This window comes from Sus scrofa, chromosome 1 (genome assembly GCF_054392235.1).
Source record: "Sus scrofa isolate SSC_HxYL_T2T_F1_AM1 chromosome 1, Sscrofa_HxYL_maternal_Yorkshire_Landrace_v2.0, whole genome shotgun sequence".
In the NCBI taxonomy this organism is placed as follows: Eukaryota; Metazoa; Chordata; class Mammalia; order Artiodactyla; family Suidae; genus Sus; species Sus scrofa.
Window position 1 is genome coordinate 65,574,539 of NC_139383.1, and position 13,519 is coordinate 65,588,057.

Genomic DNA, 13,519 nt, shown 5'->3' on the forward strand with positions numbered 1-13,519 from the left:
TTCCTGCCTTCTCTGAGTTTATCCTATACGATATGAGAAATAGAGCAGTCAGCTTTGAATGTAGATACATCCCTCTGGCCAAGCGGAGGGCAGATGTTCTGAGGAAAGGACCAGAGATTAGACTAGCATTGATCAGCATTCTGTTACAGTAATCCAGACAGGAGATGAAAGGAGCTTGAACTGAATGGTAAGTGCAGGAGACATCATTTTATAATGGGAAGCCGTTCAAGATAAGCATAAGATCCTTGGGTCCAAAGTGAAAAGAGTAGTTATGTGCTAAGGCTCAAACTGGGACATCAAAGTCTTTCAGGTAAGTAAGGAAAAAGAACTCACAAAGAGGTCAGAGAAGACAACTGGAGACAGAAAGAAAACCATGAGTGTGAGGCACAATGAATTCCAGTGACAGTAAAGACTTTCAACATGCAACAAGTAACCAATCAGGTAAAAATGAAGGGAAAACTACAACCAAGTAAAATCTTTAAAATAATTATTGCATTTAGCTTATTAGTAACTTCGTGACAATAATTTTATAGGTGGTAAGAGGGTAAGGGCTTAAAGTTAGGGCAACAAAGAAATGAAATGGTGGGTGTGGGTGAACAAGTATTTTAAGCAATTTATAACAAAACAGAAGAACAAGCTCAGCCAGTGGCTAGTTATGAATCAAAGGAACATTTTCTAGGATGGGAGAGACTTGAGTGTGTTTTCAAGCTGAGGAAAGCGTTCTGGGAAAACAACACATAAGGGACTGAAGATTAAGCTCAGAGAAGGAATAAAAAGAGACAGGTTTTGAGGAAAGAGCAGTTCAGAGGATAACATAAGAAACCAGTCATAATGGGTGGAAAAGGAAATAGGCCAGAATGGATAAAATAGATTAGGAAGGTCTCAGTAAGATCAGATTGCTAATGAAAGTAACAAAGAGAAGGAGCTGAAAGGACAGGAACTATCATTAGGAAGCCAGATCTATTCTGGACCTTTGAGAATGGTCTGCTAAATTTTTGGTAATGCAAGCTTGGTTTGCAGACTTCACAGGAATTTAGATTAACTAAGCAAATCCCAATTTCTTGACTTCAAACAGGCTTCATTAGACCCCCTGAGATCTAAATTTCTAGAGGATTCTAGACTGAATGGACGACCTTCATTTTGGCCATCAGGGGTGACCTAGGACCAATTACTATAGATCATCACATTTTACACTATTTTCTAACTTCATGATATGTCACTGGGTAGTTACAATCCCATCCCCTCAAGGAAAAAAAAAAAAAAAAGTCTATAGAAAATTTATTAAAATACTGGGTTCAGCCCATTTATTATGCCTGCTAAGCATTTATTTCTTACTGAAAGACTTCCACAGACCTTTAATAAACTCATGACCATTGTGATTCTCCAAGGGAAGAGTATAAGTCTATAGTTTCCAAGACTTACTTGATGGGAACACATTTTGATCCATGGAATTAATTTACCTTGTTGCAGAACTAGTAACTGCACTGCACTAGGCTTTTCATTGAAGGATGACATCTTTTGATTTTAAATGCTGGCTTCTTTCAATTTAGCTTTAAATTTCAATTTGAGTTAGTGAAGCAGAGTAAGTTAGTTAAAATAACTATAGTCATGTTTCTTAATTTTACCAACATGTTGATTTCATTAAATATTCATTATGGATTGATGTGCTATGAGCCTACTGCTGTGATGGATGCTGAGAGGTGGCAAGCAAGGACTTTTGAGTTGCCCCTGGGTACCAGGCTCTGGACTAGGAGGCAGGGAGTGGAAAGAACCTGGTTTGTGCACTCAGAGGAAATGTCTATATTTCCTCTTAGCTTACGTGCTTTTTTCTGTCCCAGCCCAGCTCAGGATTTTACCATAATATCCCCTCTTGTGAAGTCTTTTTTTCTGCATGTTTATTCTTCCCAGCATGAATGAGACTTCCATGTGTGTTCTACATCTGTTTTCTTTTAATTGCCGCTCATGTTCTCCTGGTCCTGAAAATGGCAATTCATGTAGACTTCCCACTTTAAGGTTCCAATCAGTCCTCAGACTTCCTATCTTCAACCTTGCCACATTTCCAAGCTCAGCAATATTTTCTGCAATTTCCTAGCTTGGCAGGGTCTCTGAAGAGCACCATGGACTTGCAGTGAGCTCTAATTATCTAGATATGCTTGTCTTTGAAATCACATTCTCAAGTTCTATGGAAAAGTCCTCCTGCATTTTTGAGAGGATACATCTCTCTAAAATGTGTTTTAAAGTTCTGATTTTCTTAATAACAAAATCAAGACTTTGCTACTTTAACGTTATGCTTTTAAATGTTCCTTTTAAAAGCTTGATTAAAAATTATACTGTTAATTGAGATTCATTATTTCCTTCAATTTAATAAGGTCTCATCTGAGGTTATGTTAAAAGTATGACACCACATGTTTTTTTTTCTGTCACTAAAGCATACATTGCCATCACTTTTACTGAAAAGTTTTTTAGTGCACCAAAGCACCATACTTGGCTAGACATTTCAACAAAAACAGATTCCTTTCCATTCAGCATTTTCCTATTCTCTTTTGTGATATTTAGAATTAAATGTGAATTAAAAATGAGGTAGCTACCCACCCACCCAATCCATCAAATCTATAAAAGTAAAACTATTGCAAAACTGAGGATGCAATCATTTGCATCACTGGAATACTTTCAAACAACGTGGCGTTATTTAAAACAAACAGCCCAACAAAAAACAACAACAAAACAAAAACAAAACCTAGTGTTAGAGGTCTCTCAGGCAAAATGAAGTATGGTTTTCAATTAGGGATTAAGGTGAGATTTTTCATGTATATTTATACTTTTGGATTTCCGATCTTTTCAATATGCACTTTAAAAAGCAGAATAGAAATGTGTTGATTTTTTCATTCGTTTTATTTGTAATAACTTTGTTTTTGTCATATATCATCCAACAAGACTATAAGCCCAAAAAATACAATCAAATATCTCAGGCTGATTGAAAGACTCTGGAGAGCAAGGTAGGACAGCTGGCACCCAAGTTTCCTCATGCAAAACAAACCACAAGTTGTCACCTTGCCTTATCTTCTTGGAGAGAGATACTCACCTGATAGCTTATTGTGCACACACACACCCTGCCCCCGCTCCCCTCCCCGCCCCCCGGCCTGGCCAGTGGAAGAATAACCTTTCTAGGGCATTCCTCTGCAGTTCTGTGTGATTTGATCTTTCTTTGGTGACCTGGGCCATGCCATCCCAATATGAGAAGAAGCAGCAAATTGAAGTCAGATACTTATTGGAATGAAACTCTCATTTTAAGAAGAAATTCAGATCTATTTAGCTTGACCTTGGAACTTGAATTAAATCTTTAGACACTCAACTTTCTCCAGGGAAGTGTGAGGTTTATATGAATTTGAGTGTATTAAAGCTAGTCTGGCTCTGATCTACGTACCAAGTTGGTTAATTTTTCATTTAAAGGACAAAGGGTTTCACTGGAACTAATTTAACTGACTTAATTTGTGATATTCACATACCAGTTTATATTCTAAACCAGGAGAGGTTTTTTAAAACCATTAACATGTCATTAAAAAAACATAATATGTTCACTGATTGATGTTTTGAAGGCAGCCACAGTTGCCTATGGCTGGGGACTTCTGACACGGTTCATTTTTTGCCTTTGCTACTAACCAATTGTGTGACCTGATATGAAGCACTTCACCTTTCTCTGATTCACTCTCTGACTAATAAACTGGGGTTATAATAATTCCCTCTTCTATCTTTCTCAAAGGAGTATACTGAGAATTAACAAGTTAATAGTCATAAAACACATCAAAATGATCAGTTAAAAGGCACTATATTAGGACTTTCATGTTATGGAAACATTTGAAATTCAATTTTTTAACTGGAAAAAAATTACTGCTCTGAGATTTATCACATAAGTAAATATAAGAATAACTTGGCTTGTTTTTTACTTAATCTGCAAATGTATATGGATTTGAAAGAACCCTGAATTGACAAAAAAATATCAACAGCACGTTTAAACATTATATTTACAATACATCTTCCTAAATAATCATTTCCATATCTTTTCACTGTTCAAAACTTAACCAGTGCCAGAAACCTCTCTTGGTTAACCCTACTTCATTCCTTCTCTCTTGTACTTCATTGCTCAAAATATAATATTTACATTAATTTTATTATTTATAAGCTTCATAAGATCTTTTAAGTTATTTCCTATTATTCTTTCCTCTTTTCAACTTATATAGCCTCTGTGTCAGAGCTACCTGTTTACTTTCAGTGTTCCTATGACCAAATCATAGGAACACTCAAAAAATGATGTTTGCTAATTACACACAAACAGGGCTGGAGGTTGAATTTTATGAGCTCTTCCTTTCTCATCTTATTTTTAACCTATCTTTATTAAAAAACATGGATTGCACCATGACAAAAAACAAATAGGTGCTCGTTTTGCAGATACTTACAAATTCACATGTGATTTTGTTACACTTGAGTTAAATGACATAAATTTTTACACAATCTCATTTGTACTTGTATTGTTGATGAAACAATTGATAATTACACTACCAGTTGAAAATTAACAGTAGTATTTACCGGTATAAATATTGCTACCTTTAAAACAATGAAATACTTAAATATTGGAAAGAAAGGAGTTTACAAGAGGAGGAAATTGTGGCATAGGGTAGGGAGTGATAGAAGCACAATATTTTAATTTTCAAGGGATAAATTCAGTACCCTCTAGTGAGATATGATTATTATTTTAAGCACCTATAATATAAGCTCTCAAATAGTCTTTTCAAAAGGAAGAGACAGTGAAAAAAACAAAACTTCTAATTAACGCCCAAGTGTGAACGAAGGGGACCTCTTATAGCACCTAGTATGACATTTAGTTATTTTTTGTTTTGCTTTTATTTTTTTTTAATGTATTGGCTTATGATGAAGATCTGAATAGAAGAAAAAAGTATGTCTATGATTAAATAATAAGAGAAATGCCTGATACAATTTGTTACTAAAAACCATGGAGAATGTTCTGATAGTTACTCAATAAAACAAAAAGAAAGAAGCTCTCAGACTAAAGCACTGCTTTCACCCTTCTCTATCCAATTGGTATTGCAAATCTATTTCTAAGATAGAGAAAACAGTCCCCAAGTCTGTGGCTCTCACCATGAGATTGCTCTAAAGTGTTCAAAATATATTTCGGTGCCATAAGCATCATGAAACAGCACTGATGAAATGGAGATAAAGTGTATCTGAGTGTTAACCCAAAGTAAAAAGACAAAGGTCCTTCTGTAATTCTTGCTAATTTATATTTTCTGAAATTCCTTTACTTTGTAAAGTCTGGAAACATACTTCCATAAAATTGAGCAGAGCATTCTTTCTTCTGTACTTGTGGTTATATCAAAGTCCTTATTTCTAAGGTATATTTTCTCTCTGTTTCAATCACTTGTAATTTTTTTTTGACTAGCTATTGATTTATCATTTTTTTTTCGTTTTTGCAGAGTTGCCCTTATCACATAATAATCACAGAAAATAGTCAATATTGCTTGTACGTTTTTAATTGTGGTTTTCCTCTATGAACAATTATTTAAGAAATACCTGTAAACGGTCAACAGGCACTTAAAAACTAAGTAATTTCAAGTATACAATTACCCTATCACTAATTATCTTATGTAGATTCTGACAGTTATACTTATTTTTTATCTACTTGGTTTGCTAGAGGCTGAGGTGTGTTCCCATAGGGTCTTATGTCTGATGATTTTTGCCTCATACATTTTGATGCTCTGTCATTTGGCACATCTCCATTACAACTGTGGGGGGAGGGGTTGATTTGTTTGTTTGTTTTTGCCACACCGTGGCATGTGGAAGTTACTAGGCCCAGGTTTGAATCTGCGCCACAGCAGTGACCGGAGCCACTGCACTGACAAAGCCAGATCTTTAACCTGCTGCACCACAAGGGAACTCCAACAATTTTGTTTTCATTGTGATTTATACTCTTGTCATTACAACGGTCTTTTATAATGCATTTTTCATATGTTTAAGCCATTTTAGAAGTTGAGGCCCTGGCTTTCTCTCCCCTCTTCCTCCTCTTCTACTGCCTATGTCTTTTTCATTTCTTTATTTCCCACCTATCTGAGATGTTCTTTTAGTTTTGTCTTATACACTGCATAAAAATGAATTATGTTATACCACCCAGCAAAATCTTTTTTATAGGTAAATGCATTCCATTTATATTTTACTATAACAGATGTTTTGTCTTAAGTTTATTATTTTATGTGATAATTTTTGTTATTGTTTTTAAACATCCTTTTCCACCCTAACTTTTTAAGTATCTACAGTGGTTTCATTCTTAGACTGATTTTTAATACCTAGAAGAGTGCAAATAAAAGAACTTGCTCAGTTTTTTTGTTGAATGAATAACAAAAATTAATAGAACCCTATTCATTGATTTAACTACCTTCAAGTATATAACCTCACTCTGAATAAACTTATATCTTTCCCCAACAATCTTAAATAAACAAAATGAGTAGCTTTACATTGTCTTCCATCTCCTCTTCCTGACAATCTTCAGTATTTGGTCAAGTATATCTTTTTGTTAATATCAAAGTTTTCATTTAGCTCTCTACCCATAATTTCACACCACAGATACCTCATTCTCAAGTTATTTATTTTGATTCATGGGTAGATATTTTCATTAAGTAGTCATTTTCAAAAAGGCCTCTATATTCCTTTTTGGAGACTTGCAAATTTTGAACATCTTCCTATTGCTTTTATGCACAGACCATAATTGAACTGGTCAATACGTTTTAGGGTCAACTTTTTAAGTTGTTTTTTCAGTGTGCTATGAACATTCATTCATTGCTTTTGAAATTTTAATGTGCCTATGAACATTTTTGGTCATCACTTTTATAGATTATTTAACATTTCTGGTCATTTTCCCATAGGATGAAATTTTTATCTTTGCAATTAAATTATTAAAATAACCTGAATGTCGATTGTTTTAATAATGTGCTTGTCCTCAAAAAATCTTATGTGGCATTCAGATAGCCCATTTTCTATTTTCTTTCTTTTATTTTTTTAAGTTTTCTCCTATTACAACTTTGTTGTTTCTGTTCCACTCGCTTTGCTATCTTCTTTAGAGACAGGAGTATGTATACATGGGATATTCTTTAACCTCCTCAAATATCTATAATGTTCACTTTAATCCTTTTGTTCTCTTTGTCCTTTTACATTCTGTCTTAAATAATTTTTTCAAGCCTGAACTGCATGACAGTGTTCGCAGCAGTATTTGCTATGTCTTTATGCAGTTTCACATCATGAAATGGCTTTATTGTTTGACTCAATTTCTCTTCTGAGCTCTGTTAGCTTATGTGTTACATTAGTCTAGTGTGCTATCATTGTTCCTTTTTCTTGTACATCTCCTTTAGGAGTTTTTAGTAATACTTTTCTCCTTAAATATATGAGAATAAAGACAACTATTTGTCTGAAATATGTTTACTGGAGTTATTGTACATTTCTTTGCCTGCACATGTTTTGTTATGTTCTTTCTGTTCTTTCCCTCATATATCTATATGGGGCCATCTTTTTTTTTTTTTTTTTTTTTTGCTTTTGGGGCTGCACCAAAAAGCATATGGAAGTTCCAAGGCTAGGGGTCCAATATTTGAAAGGAGCAGTTCTATCCATACCTACTTTTTTCTTAAGAATAGTGTGAAAGTAATAGGAAAAATAGTGAGTTGATCAGCAGCTGTGCACATCTGCATGCATGTACATCTGTGTTAGTAATTTATGGCTTATTTAACTGTTTCACTCCCACCCACTTTTTAAAAGCCAGCTTTAAGAGAAAATAAAAATGCTACATATTTATCATTTTTGTTTACAAAATTATATACCTGTATGGTTTGTTAATGCCAACTAACATGTTTAGAACACTTGTCATGTGCAAGATCCTATAAGATTTCATGTTTAAGAGTATCCACAATTTTGTGAAAATGGAAGATAACACTCACCAGGAGCCAGGAAACCTGAGTTCCAGATATAGCTTTGCCTAAACTAAGATTTTTTTTTTTTTAGTTTGAGAAAATTATTTAAATCTCTATATTTCTGATTCCTGAGAATTTTAGGTAAGATAATCACTAATTCTTAACTGAAACCTCTTGATACTGGGAAACAGAGCAGAGATATAGAAAGCTATTTACGTCTTTGGAAAGATTTTTATCCAGCCTATGATGATAATCATATCAATAAAATATATTTAAAACATGAAACTTTTATTTATATATTTACACAATTCTATACTCAGAAAATATGTAGGCATGTTTTCCTCACCTACTGCTGACCATGTTCATATATCTCAGAAATGCCACACCATAGAAGGTAGCAGTTGAGTAAGAAAGCTTTGTTAAAGTTTGGACTTATTTCTGCATTTTCCCCATAGAGATTTATCTTTTTGCATTCTCAATGAAAGAATCAAAGTAAGTGAACAATAGTAATTTTTCATTACAACCAGAGATTTTCTTTGTTAATTGAATACTGATATCAAAATTTAGAGTAAAGTTACATAATGACCATCAGTAAGTTGTGCTGTTGAAAAATAAACCATAACTGGGAATTCTCTGCCTTAACCTTTAACTGTCTCTGTATTACATTATGAAATGACTTGCAGTGTCTTATGTGTGATTGGAAAAATACATATACTTCAAAACCCACAAAAAGACAACTAATAAAAGACCTACATTTTACTTTTACTGAAAGCCATCAGAGACAGAAATTACAAAAGAAAAACCCATAATCTTATGGGAAAGAAGGATAAGAAAAAGCAAAGAAATTCTGATAGGTCACTTTCTCCTACAGAAGCATTTAGTCTACTGTAATCTTCCAGGGCTGTCAGATTTGATTGAAAGATAATGCAAGATTTTTTCTTGCCACAATTTATAGCATGTATCCATTAGGAATAATTATGGTTGCATGATTTTGCTAGCTGTTATCTCTACAAGTGTTACTAATGGTTTTATCAATTACTCCCTGTCCAATAACTGCATGGTTGTAACCTAATTTAAAGACACTCTATCACCAGGCTGATTTGTGTAGTAGTAAATGACAGCATTTGAGACACCAGCCAAATGACTCACTTCAGTGACTTAGTTAGTCTCTAATAATTAACAATTAGTAGGTACCTAGAGAAAGCTCAAGAGACTGGAGCTCCCACGTTTCTTTCTTATCTAAATATAAGAAGTCAGAGAGACTTCAGTGATTCACATTAATAAAATTGAAGGCCTCTATAGGTTTGGAGTACATGTGTATATAAGAGAGATGTGTTAATAACTCCTATTTAAAATGAAAGAAATCAGGGGTGATGCATGTTCACAAGCCTGTGTCTTGCCACATTAGAATTGGTAGATATGTTCAGCCCACCAGTAGAAAAATTACTCACGAAGGATTTTTTTTCCAGGCATGTTGGTGCTTCAGTTTAGAAGTAAAGTCAATGTGTTAAAAGGGGAATAGTGTTGGCAAATGTGCGTGATTTCTTGAACTTTAAAGGGGAAATGCTGGATGTGCAAAAAAAGAGGCACTTCATTACAGATCATTAGTGCTAACTTTATGTACAGCTGAAGGCTCAGAAAGGTATTGCCTGCTTACAACTAGCTGGAAAGAAATTTGAAATCCTCCTTTTTCTTTAATGAATGTAAAAGATGATTTTTCTTCCTCTAAAGATGTTATCTCCAAGGATTTTTTTCAAAGAAATCGGCCCATTTTGAAAATCTAAATAAGAGCCTGAATTTCCAGCCTGCAGTGGCCTACATTTCCTGAAAGTGGTTTGGCTTTTCAGGCTGAAATATGGTGAAAGTGAGCAAGGAATGCACAGAGAACCAGGGCTCTTGCCCTGTGCTGCCCTTATGCAGAGTTCACTTGTGTATTTGGATCTAGCCTGATGAGACCAAACTGGGATAATTCATCAGTCAGGTTGCTGTGTTAGACCTGAATATCTTAAGTCCTTCCCTTAAACCATGAATTTAAGATAACAATCAATTTACAAGAGGAGTGGATCAGGTAACTGATGAAGAGCTTCGCTCAATACTACCATGTCACTCCCAGCAATACCAGAAGACCCCAACCTGGAGAGAGAATGGGTGCTGTGCTTCATTCTGTACTGGACTGTTCTCAGTAGTCCCTGTGAGGAACTGGTGAGCAGAACCAACTATGAAAACATATTGCAGCCCTGAGGTTTTAGGAATGTTGTGAAAAGTAGTCTTTAAAAACATCACACTTGCAAGCAAGCCTCTTCTGTTAGTCACACTTCACCACACAGTCATGGCTAGTCAACAGACATTCCTTAATAAATTCTGATGGATACCTGTAGCCAGATTCCTTCAGCTTACACCACAAATGTGCCAAAGGGGTCAAGCGTGTGAATGAGCTAAAAGCCCAGGTCCCCGGTTACCCCTTGCTACAGTGTATCATTCCTTGCGTATATATTTATGTCACCGTTTTGCAATAATCACATGAGAAATCAGTGGAAAGGAAGAAAATAAGTCACTGAGGATCTGATCATCTCCTGAACAAGATCATAATGGCCAATTTGCAAAAATGCGTTTCTCTAATTTTCCCTTGTGGTGGTGATGAGGTTATGAAATAGTCATAATAGCACAAGAACTGCCCTCTCTGGAAGCTGCTAAGAAAACTCCAACCATAATAGGAGGGCAAGGACTCGTGGTGTGTTTCTTACAATGGAGTTGAAGCCCCACCCCTCCTTACCCGGCCGCATTTGCATATTCTTTTGAAAACCACACATTGAGTATCTATAGCCCCAGCTGATGTCATCGGGCACAGCATGCAGCCACTAGAAGTGGGACAATTATAATTTTTGTAGCTGATTAATCATCATGAAAAAGTAACAGTCAATTGACTCAATCATACATCCATGGTGATTAATCACACTTCACTTGTGTTTTTTTCCCCCAAGTATTTTACTGACAGTGCAGATGTTGGTTGATTTTCTCCTTTAGCCCTTTACTTGGTCACAGATGTTAAGTAATCACCTTGTCCTGATACTTGACTTATCCATAATCTTCAGTATTACAAGCCCTTAAGAGAAAATGTGCTCTTCTCTTAGAAATCAAATGGTAACATAGTTATTACCTTTAAAGAAAAAAAAAAAAAACACGTTAATCAATATATGAAATAGCCATAATTGTTCTCTGTAATCACAGATGATTTTTTTTTAATAATCATGTTACTCCCCCATTTGTTCCCCGATGGCATGATTACTGATAAAATATTAGGGAAAAGAGCTGTTTTTCTTCCCAAATCCATTTAGATTTAATCCAAAACTAGCTATTCTAAACCAGATTCATAAAAGACCTCACCTGGCATTTTACTTCAGGGCAGACAAAATTTACTCCTGAAAGTAGAACAGACATCAACCATGCTCTCACCTGCTGCTCGGAGCTGTTTGAGGCGTCTCAGCTACTGGCCTATGAGAGGAGCTGAAATGATTCCACTTGGGCCATATTTGTAATATTGTCACATATGAATTGTTGATATTTAAGAAGCAATTACAAACGCACCATTCTGTTGGTAAAAGAGCAATATTCAAGGAATATTCTAAATGATTATGAGTCAATTAAATCACTTTTAGGGACAAGTGATGACCTAGTTTGTATTCACGGCAACAGAAATGCTTCACTCCAGGCTTCCTTTGTAGCAGTGGGATTAGTGGGTGAGGTGTGTCAAAGACACGAGGCAGTCAAGCGCTAGGAGAGAGAATTGCCTAATTTTTCAAAAGGAAATGCTTGATTCTCAGGGAGAAGCAAGGTGGCGGTCACAACACTAAGCCCCACCCCACCTCCAGACTGGCTTCCATGATTTCGGCCTTTCTAATCTTAGAAGAAGGTATCATCTCCCAAAACTGACCTTCAGATAATCTTTGAGATCATTTCCCATGTGGGAAATTGCTTTCATGGCAAGATAACACAGCAGCATTGAGTTCTGTCCTAGACGACTGTCTGTTAATAAAGATACTGTTAATAAAGAGCCTTGGGTTGGATATAATTGTTAATAAACTAATTCTAAAAATCCACTCAAATGTCACTTATAATCAGGATTTTCTGCTGGGTTAGGACCCCTGGGGAAAGCTTTGAAGCTCTGAATCTTGTATGCAATGGCAGGGATGAACATAAGGAGGCAGAGGACCGCCCTTGCTTTATAGCTTAGTTGTTTAAAATGATCACATCTGAGGAATCTGAGAAACACTTGCATTGGTGAGAAGCAGAAAAGAAAGTGAGGGATGGAGAGAAGAACCAGTGGGAAACTCTCCAGCGAAATCCAGTCCTCTTTGGATGTGCCAAAGGGAGAGGTGAAAAGATGTTATTACTTGTAATTTATAACAGGAACATCAAGGCACAGAAGATAATATAAAAGCATTTCAGTGAGAAGATACCCATGACATGAAACTATTTAAAACAATTAATCAAAAAAGCCTAATTATTCAATTAGATGGATAAATGAATCTTCTTAAAGTGGATATGCAAAAAAAGAGAGTGATGATGAAATCTTTTAAAGGGAAATGAGTGTAACAAATCAGCTAAATATGATCTCTAAAAAAATTCTGAATAATAAGTCAGTGATTATGTTTTAATTGGGCTTTAGCTTTATTATAATTGAGGACACTCATTATCTTGTTTTATTGTATTTATGATTTTAATATTCATACCATTTGGTACTTTATCTTTGTATACTTTCTGCCAGTGCTTGTTGCACTTCCTGGCTGATTAGTGCCTGGGTCAGTGTGAAGTGAATACAGATGTCTCAATAATGATCGGCAGGAGCGGTGGCTGATTTTCAGTGTTTGAAGGTCTCCTATAAAGTCGTCCTTTGTGCAATTGTCAGGGTGATTTTTTTTTTTCTGGTTTGTTTTTTTTTTCCCTCTCTCAACATGAGTAGCTCTGTTGGTAAGAGTCATCTAAGAGGAAAGTGTTTTTCACTCCAAGGGGGATCAAAGGACTTCATTTTGGGGATATGATCAGTATTTCTAAAATGATGACATGGATGCACATTTATCCTGTCTCAGAGAAAAAAAAGGAGTTTTATGCAAACAGTAGCATCTAACTGAAAATTCAAGCTCTTTATCTGAGGGTAAAACAGGGCAAAGCCGAGCCCTTATGCATGAAACTTCCAGACGATCGGGATCGGATAAGCTACTCTTTGTTCACAGAGAAGGGCAGTTGAGCCAAAGATTATTTCCAAGTTTTTGTCAATCACTTTGCCCTGTAAAAGGTGCACACATGGCTGATTGCTTACATACTCAAAATCAGCCAAAAGGTGCAGTCAGAATGCGTGGCAACTGTTCAGCTGCCTTATATGTAGAAAGAGCTTTAAATGGGCCTTTGAGAAGCAAAGAGGGTAACCACTTAATGCTTGTGCATAGGATTTTGTGAACTCAAGTGACATTGGTGAGTATTTAATGCATTTTTAAAATCTTTCAAATGAGTCAGTGGCAAGAATTGTATTTAGGATTTTATATAGGTTCATAGTC

At 35.5% G+C, this 13,519-nt stretch overlaps 2 protein-coding genes across 24 annotated transcripts in view; one reads left to right on the forward strand and one right to left on the reverse strand.

Moving 5' to 3' along the window:
• LOC102160801 (uncharacterized) overlaps positions 1–13,519 on the forward strand; it is a 1,256,521-nt gene that overhangs the window by 979,333 nt on the left and 263,669 nt on the right. The window lies entirely within an intron of this gene.
• LOC106508906 (uncharacterized) overlaps positions 8,235–13,519 on the reverse strand; it is a 352,985-nt gene continuing 347,700 nt past the window's right edge. The window contains exons 4-5 of the transcript XR_002338703.2: positions 11,421–11,556; positions 8,235–11,124 (exon numbers count right to left, since the gene is read on the reverse strand). The gene's annotated coding sequence lies outside the window, so the exon portion shown is untranslated. The remainder of the gene's footprint in view (positions 11,125–11,420; positions 11,557–13,519) is intronic.